Here is an 8,433-nt window from a genome sequence, read left to right on the forward strand (position 1 = left end):
TGTGTCAATATTTTCTATGGTATCTTCTGCACCTGAGAGTCTCTCTTCTATCTCTTGTATTTTGTTGGTGATGCTTGCATCTATGACTCCTAATCTCTTTCTTAGGTTTTCTATCTCCACGGTAGTCTCCCTTTGTGATTTCTTAATTGTTTCTACTTCCATTTTTAGTTCCTGGGAAGTTTTGTTCAATTTCTTCACCTGTTTGGTTCTTGTAATTCTTTAAGGGATTTTTTGTGTTTCCTCTTTAAGGGCTTTTACCTGTGTACTCCTGTATTTTTTTGAGGGAATTATTTGTGTCCTTCTTTTTTTTAAAAGCACAAATCTACTTTTATTTATTTACTCTTCATTAGTTTAAACCCTGGATGGGTACAGCATCACACAGATTCTGTGTCCAATGGCTTTAGCAGGAAGGTTGCTTCGGAATTTGGCAAGAACCATGCCACTGTTTCCGTTGGCCCGACTTACCTTCCCCCAGATCACTCTGGTTTTGTTTGGTTTGCCTCCAGGAGTCACTGTATTGTTTTATGCTTTGTACACATAAGCACATCTCTTGCCTAAGTTGAACTCAGTTTCATCTCGGGCATAAACGCCTTCAATTTTAAGAAGAGCCGTGTGCTCTCTTTGGTTCTGGAGACCTCGCTTGTAGCCAGCAAAAGTGGCCTTGCACCACAGCCTTCCAGACATGCTTGCTTTTAGAAGTCTTGTTCCCAGCCGGCCTCCACAGGCTCCAAGATGGCAGAAAGAGCTATTTGTGTCCTTCTTAATGTCCTCTATTATCATCATGAGAAGTGTTCTTAAATCTGAATCTTGCTTTTTCGGTGTGATGGGATATCCAGGACTTGCTATGGTGGAAGAACTAGGTTCTGATGATGTCAAGTAACCTTGGTTGCTGTTGTTTATATTCTTGTGCTTGCCTTTCAACATTTGGTTATCTCTAGTGCTACTTGCACCCCCTGTCTCTGACTGTAGCCTGTCTTTCCTGTTATCTTGGTTGTGCAGAATTCCTCAGAGTGCAGCTGTCTCTGTGATCCTGTGATCCTGAGATACTGGGTGTAAGAGCTTCTGGGAGTCAGGCTGCCTCTGGGATCTTGAAATCCTGGTGTGACCAATCTCCTGAGATCCTGTGTTCCTATGATGCTGTTTCAGGTTGTTTTAGAGCTCCTAGGAGTCCAGCCTCCTCTGGGTTTTGTGGGATTGGGTACATAGCTGATGCTCAAGTTCTGCTCAGGGCAGAGGACCATGCTCTGGAGGCTGTGGGTGAAAAGAAGTTGCTCTGATCTATCCAGTACAATGCATCCCCTTGAACTGCCAGAAGTCAGGCAAATACCATTGGGCCCCAAGGGGTTACAAAACGTAATCCTCCTGGGGGCATACTGATCCCTTCTTAGTATTTACCTGTCAATGCTGGAAATATCTGGCAGGAAGTCAAAATTATTATTAGACAACCAGTAGAACCTGAGGATCCAGGTTATACCAAAATGGTCCAGATCCAGGCAGTAAATTCACTATATAAAAGAAACTTGCACCTTAAGTTATTGGTCCTATTGGCCCGAAACAACCCATCTTGATATCTCCACAATAGGAGATCTTTAAGATGACTAGCCCCCCAAGCTCCAATTTCCCCAGGAATTTCTTTGGTAACCTCAGATAAGGGTTCAGGACTCAGTGGAACCCAGGCCCTCAGTGTTTGGGATGATAGAAAGAATGTATCTGTTTCTTAACCATATAGATCAGGAATGCTGATTGTGCCTGGACCCCAATCCCCCATATTATGCTGGGATTGGAACTAATCAAACAATAAGCTCCATTTCCAACCCTATAGCTGTAAATAGAACCAACATAATCACCCTGAGTGACTGTTAGGGCTTTTATTGCTGCAATGGAAGACCATGCCGAAAGTGCAAGTTGGGGAGGGAGGGGTTTATTTAGTTTACATTTCCACATTGCTATTCATTGTTGAAGGAAGTTAGGACAAGAATTCACACAGGGCAGGAGTCTAGAAACAGGAGCTGATGCAGAGGCCATGTAAGAGTGCTGCTTACTGGCTTGCTTTCCCTGGCTTGCTCAGCTTGCTCTCTTATAGAGCCCAGGACCACCAACCTAGGCATGGAACCATGCACAATGGACTGCACCCTTGTCATCAATCTTTAATTAAGAAAATGTACTACAGTTAGATTTTTTTTTTACTTTTTTCTATTTATTTATTTTTTATATTTTTTATTTCTTTAAAATACATTTCAGATTTTATTCCCTCATCCCATTCCCCCCACCACCCAGGAACCCCCTATCCCGTCCCCCCTCCTGCCTCCACAAGAGTGTGCCCCACCTACCACCCCTCCCCACCCTCGAATTCCTCCCCGCTCGGTGTTCAGCCGTTATGGGACCAGGGATCTCCTCTTCCACCCATGCCCAACAAGGCCATCCTCCTCTAAGTATACAGCTGAAGTCATGGGTGCCTCCCTTTGTGCTCCCAGGCTGGTGGTTTAGACCCTGAGGAACTCTGGTTGGCTGGCACTGTTGCTCTTCTCTTGGTGCCACCAGCCTGTTCAGCTCCTTCAGTCCTCTAACTTCTTCATTGGGAACCCTTGATCAGATCAATGGGTAGCTGTGAGCATCCGCCTCTGGATATGTCAGACTCTGGCAGACCTTCGAGGAGACAGCTGTATCAGGCTCCCGTCAGCATGCACTTCCTGACATCCATATCGTCGTCTATCTTTGGTGACTGCACATGGGTTGGATATCAAGATAGAGTGGTCTCCCAATGTCCCCTCCTTGACTTTCTGTCCCACACTTTGTCACCTTATTTGCTCTCTTGAGCATTCTGTCACTCCTTCCAAGAAGGACTGAGGCATGCACACTTGGTCTTCCTTCTTCATGAGCTTCATGTAGTCAGTTAGTTGAATCTTGGCTATTTCAAGCTTTTGGGCTAACATCTGCTTATCAGTGAGTAAATACCATGTGTGTTCTTTTGTGATTGGGTTACCTTACTCAGGATGATATTTCCTAGTTCCATCCATTTACCTAAGAATTTCTCAAATTCATTATTTTTAATAGCTGAGTAGTACTCCATTGTGTAAATGTGCCACATTTTTTAAATCCATTCCTCTGTTGAAGGACATCTGGGTTCTTTCCAGCTTCTGGCTATTATAAATAAGGCTGCTATGAGCATAGTGGAGCATATGTCCTTGTTATATGTTGGAGCATCTTCTGGGTATATGCCCAGGAGTGGTATAGCTGGGTCCTCAGGTAGTGCTATGTCCAATTTTCTGAGGACCCTCCAGACTGATTTCCAGAGTGGTTGTACCAGCTTGCAATCCCCCAACAATGGAGGAGTGTTCCTTTTTCTCCACATCCTCGCCAGCATCTACTATCACTTGAATTTTTGATCTTAGCCATTCTGACTGGTGTGAGGTGGAATCTCAGGGTTGTTTTGATTTGCATTTCCCTGATGACTAAGGAAGTTGAGCATTTCTTAAGGTGCTTCTCGGCCATTCGAATTTCCTCAGTTGAGAATTCTTTGTTTAGCTCTGTACCCCATTTTTTAATAGGGTTATTTGGTTGTCTGGAGTCTAATTTCTTGAGTTCTTTGTATATATTGGATATTAGCCCTCTATCGGATCTAGGATTAGTAATGATCTTTTTTCAATCTGTTGGTTGCCGTTTTGTCTTATTGACATTGTCTTTTGCCTTATAGAAGCTTTGCAATTTTAAGAGGTCCCATTTGTTAATTCTTGATCTTAGAGCATAAGCCATTGGTGTTCTGTTCAGGAGCTTTTCCCCTGTGACTAAGTATTTGAGGGTCTTCCCCACCTTTTCTTCTATTAGTTTCAGTGTATCTGGTTTTATGTGAAGGTCCTTTATCCACTTGGACTTGAGCTTTGTACAAGGAGATATGAATGGATCAATTTGCATTCTTCTACATGCTGACCACCAGTTGATCCAGCACCATTTGTTGAAAATGTTGTCTTTTTTCCACTGGATGGTTTTAGCTCCTTTGTCAAAGATCAAGTGACCATAGGTATGTGGGCTCATTTCTGGATCTTCAATTCTATTCCATTGATCTTCCTGCCTGTCTCTGTACCAATACCATGCAGTTTTTATCACTACTGCTCACTATAGTCAGATCTTATGGAAGCATTTTGTCAGTCGAGATTCCCTCTTTTCAGATCAGTCTACTTTGTGTGTCAAGCTGACATAAGACTACCCAGAACAAGGACCTCTGTGGGAAGTGTACCTGCTTAATGTCACCAAGATAACCCCAAGATAGTTCCCTGATGCATATTCTAATATCCATACACAGCTGGTTAATTTCAGAAATGGCAAGAGAATGTATTCCCTGGCCCCAGAGTCCAATGGACTAATAGCTGGCACTAATAGCTTAACCAACTGTGCAACTTCTGAATTGTTTACCCTGGAGGAGACCCCACTCCTTTGTAAGCTCATGCATGTTATACCACAGGTGTTCATCTAAAAATGAAAAGAAGGCAGGGTCTATGTAAATCTAGATCCTGGGCTTTCCCGTGTGAGATGAGCCATCCCCCCTTTCATCCCTCTATTTGGGGCAGGTGTTATGGGCTCTGATGCTATTGAAGTTTAGCCCTAGTTATGGGGGATAAAAACTTGAAGGAACTCAGTACTCAAGTTAATATAGACTTGGGCCATCTAGAAAATTCTGCTCCCCATTTGGAACCCCTGTTACATTCCTTAGCTGAGGTCATTCTTCAGAACTAAAGAAACTGGTCCTCCTTTTTTTTGAGACAAGGTGTTCTTTGCATGGAACCGGGGAAAACTTGTTGCTTCTATGCCAAGCAGTCAGGGAATAAGTTTGAAAGTTAACTATAATAAAAAATAATCATCAGAAAAGAAAAAAGAGATGTCAGAAATCTAAAACTGGTACCAGTCAGGCTCCCTAGTTAACTACTGCACTTAAGGCCATGGCTGGGCCATTAATCCTTACTTGTAACTTTCACTATACGACTCTGCTTGTTCAACTGCCTACTTGTTTATGTAAAACAATGAATAAATTCTTGTAAACTAAGACAACAAACCCCCTTGCCCCTAAATGAATCCATCATACCCAAAGAGCCAGTGGGGAATGTGTAACAGGATCCAGCCCCCAGACCTTAGCAAAAGTGATGTCATGATAGAAGTAGCCTTCAGGCCATAAAACTCAGCATCTAGACAGTACCACCTGCCAAAATTAAAACAAAGAGCTAAGCCTTCATAGTCCAAAGCTCTGGGGATGTCTCTAAATATGCTAACCTTGCTTTTCGGCTCCTGTTGCTCTGCTTTTGAATTAGTGTTCTTGTTAACTGAGTAATATCAACCCAGGTACTTAAAAGGTCACCCTGAGAAAGGTTCTGAGCTACACCGGGTAGCCCAGTGTAGTCACCAGCCAGCTAATAAAAACTTCCTATTGGATAAAACACATGTCCACGCAGACATTTCTGGTGAATATCAGAAAACCTTCTCAACTTTCTAGTCTCAAGTAATCCTCCTGCCCACCTTCTGAGTGGTGCACATCACTTGCCAAACAGTTTGATTTCAAGTAACTTTGGAAAGTTTCACCTTGCAGTGCATGCATCCTTGGTTCTGAGATTCTTGGATTTCCTGAATCACTTCTTGCTTTTAATAGTGATTAGGGAGAGAGCCAATTCCTTTGCTTTCCAACAGGAGGCATGAGAGTACCAAGATGAAAAGCTAACATCACTTCTCTCCTCTTCCCTCTAAAATACCATACTAAGAAATGATGCCAGCCAAACGTGCTTGCTTTGTGCATATTACTGGTGATACCTCTGCCACTTGATTACAGCGATTAAATCTTAAGAGTTTTGCATTGGAAATCTGTACTTCTTATTGTAAGGTTTTACGATGTTCATTTTGAAAGCACTGTGCCAGATGAATTAGTCCAGACAAAACCCGACAACCTTTGTGTGGCTGTACTATGTGTGTGATCTTGTGTGATAAAATTTGTGGAGAATCAAAGAAACTAGGTGGCTACGAAATTGTTATTTGACAAGTACAAAGTTTGCGTTCGGGAAATGCGTAGTGATGCTTGTACAGCGGTCTGAATGTGTTTAATGCACTGAATGTTACACTTAACCATGATTGAAGTGACAAATAGTTAAAAACCGGGAGAAAGGACTACAGCAAGGAGAGGATGGAGAAGGGTTTGATTCGAACACATTATGTACATATGTGAATATTAAATAAAATATTTAATATAAAATGGCATTAGGAAAGCATGGTGAGGCACAAAGGGGAAGCTGGTTGTATGACTCTGGACAAGTGCAGCTTTTCTGTGCTTCAGTTTCTTACAAAAACAACAAGAAGGCTGGATAACATGGTCTTTAAGGCCCTCTCGCTTTGGTGGTTTGGTGACGGATAGGAGGAATACTACTAGGGTTTGATTGTTTGAAATCGTCCCTCTTACAGCACCCATTCCTTTAGCCTTTTGTGACTCACAGCTATCACCATATATCCTGCCGTTACGATGACCAAACTTGAAACCTTTTGATCTTATGCCTCTTCCTGGTTATCACTCTATTTTCTCACTTCCCTTTATAGAAAAATCTCGTATTAAAGGTAATCGAGAGCCACTGTCTCCCATCTGACCATCTTACCCAACACTCCTGTGAGAACTTGGACTAATAAAACAGATGAGTACCAGGTTACCCCATGCGAGGTCAGGTTCTAAACATCCACGTAAGGCCTTTCAGTGGTGTTTCAAAGATTTTTTTCTTACACTTTCTAGAAACTTTATTTAACTACACATTCTAGGATAGAAGTTGTCCCTGTGCCTTGCTAGCTTCTTTTTCTGTACTCTTCTCCTATTTCTCTCACCTCTTTGATGTGTAAGATTTGAAAACACCAAGGTGTTATGCCTTGGACTGTCCATCTTCTGTAGTTTTATTTCTTTAATTATATTATTTGTTATCATGGGTTCAAATACATAATATATGCTTATGAGTTGAAAGTTTGTATTTCTAGCCTAATTTCTAGAATTTTGAATATGCAAATTCAAATGTAAATATTTAAATATGTATATTTTAATCTTCTGAGTAACCTTTTCTCCATTTGCAAGAGCTATGTCAAATATAATATGAACTTTTGCTTTCCATCTAGAATTTTCTGCAGAATCAATCTTTTGCATCTTAGTAAACTGCAAAGCCATGTTTATCAATTTGTTAATGTCAAAAATCCAGTAGTCATCCTTGAGTCCTTTTCCTATTACACCCTAGCTCCATCCATTAGGACATCTTGGAGTGTCTATTTTAGAAACATTTTCAGAAATCTTTCTCTTTTCAGCACCACCACCGCCACTACCACCACCACCACCATCACCACCATCACCACCATCACCACCACCATCACTACCACCACCACCACCACCACCACCACCACCACCATCACCACCACCACCACCACCACCACCACCACCATCACCACCACCACCACCACCACCATCACCACCACCACCACCACCACCACCATCACCACCACCACCACCACCATCACCACCACCACCACCACCATCACCACCACCACCACCACCACCACCATCACCACCACCACCACCACCATCACCACCACCACCACCACCACCACCATCACCACCACCACCACCACCATCACCACCACCACCACCACCATCACTACCACCACCACCACCACCACCACCACCACCACCACCACCACCATCACCACCACCACCACCACCACCACCACCATCACCACCACCACCACCACCATCACCACCACCACCACCATCACCACCACCACCACCACCACCACCATCACCACCATCACCACCACCATCACTACCACCACCACCACCACTACCACCACCACCACCTTTATCCTTCTCCATGTTGTATTCCTTTTAGATATTCTTGTAGATTTTCAGCAGGAGTACTTCATTATCATAGTATCTATATTCCATCCAGCACACACTTTCTCACATAAAATTACCACACCTCTGTTCAGATCCAGATGATCTCCATCATAAGAACATCTATAGTCTTTAATACAATTCAAATGAACCTACACAAGTACATCTCATTATTTTCTCTCTGCTCTCACCTATTGTCCTCCACCCCTACCTCAACTGTTTGTTCACACATGGGCTTCCTTGCTAAACTGAAACTTCTACCTCAGGGCATGCTTTAGTTAGGGATTCTATTGCTGTGACAAAACACCATGACTGAAAGCAAGTCAGGGAGAAAAGGCTTTATTTGGCTTACACTTCCATATTGCTGTTCATAAGGAGTCAGGACAGGAAGTTCACAGAGCAGGAATCTGGAGGCAGAAACTGAAGCAAAGGCCATGAAGGGATGCTGCTTACTGGCTTGCTCCTCATGACCTATTCAACCTGCTTTCTTATAGAGCCTAATACCACTAGCCAGGGGTGGTACCGCCCACAATGGGCTGGGT

The 8,433-nt window shown here is 43.0% G+C and overlaps 1 pseudogene; it reads right to left on the minus strand.

Annotated features, from left to right (window-relative positions):
• Window positions 1–351: 351 nt before the first annotated feature.
• Window positions 352–769, minus strand: LOC143438379 (large ribosomal subunit protein eL33 pseudogene; annotated as a pseudogene).
• Between the last annotated feature and the right edge of the window lie 7,664 nt (window positions 770–8,433).

This window comes from Arvicanthis niloticus, chromosome 25, assembly GCF_011762505.2.
Source record: "Arvicanthis niloticus isolate mArvNil1 chromosome 25, mArvNil1.pat.X, whole genome shotgun sequence".
Classification (NCBI taxonomy): domain Eukaryota; kingdom Metazoa; phylum Chordata; class Mammalia; order Rodentia; family Muridae; genus Arvicanthis; species Arvicanthis niloticus.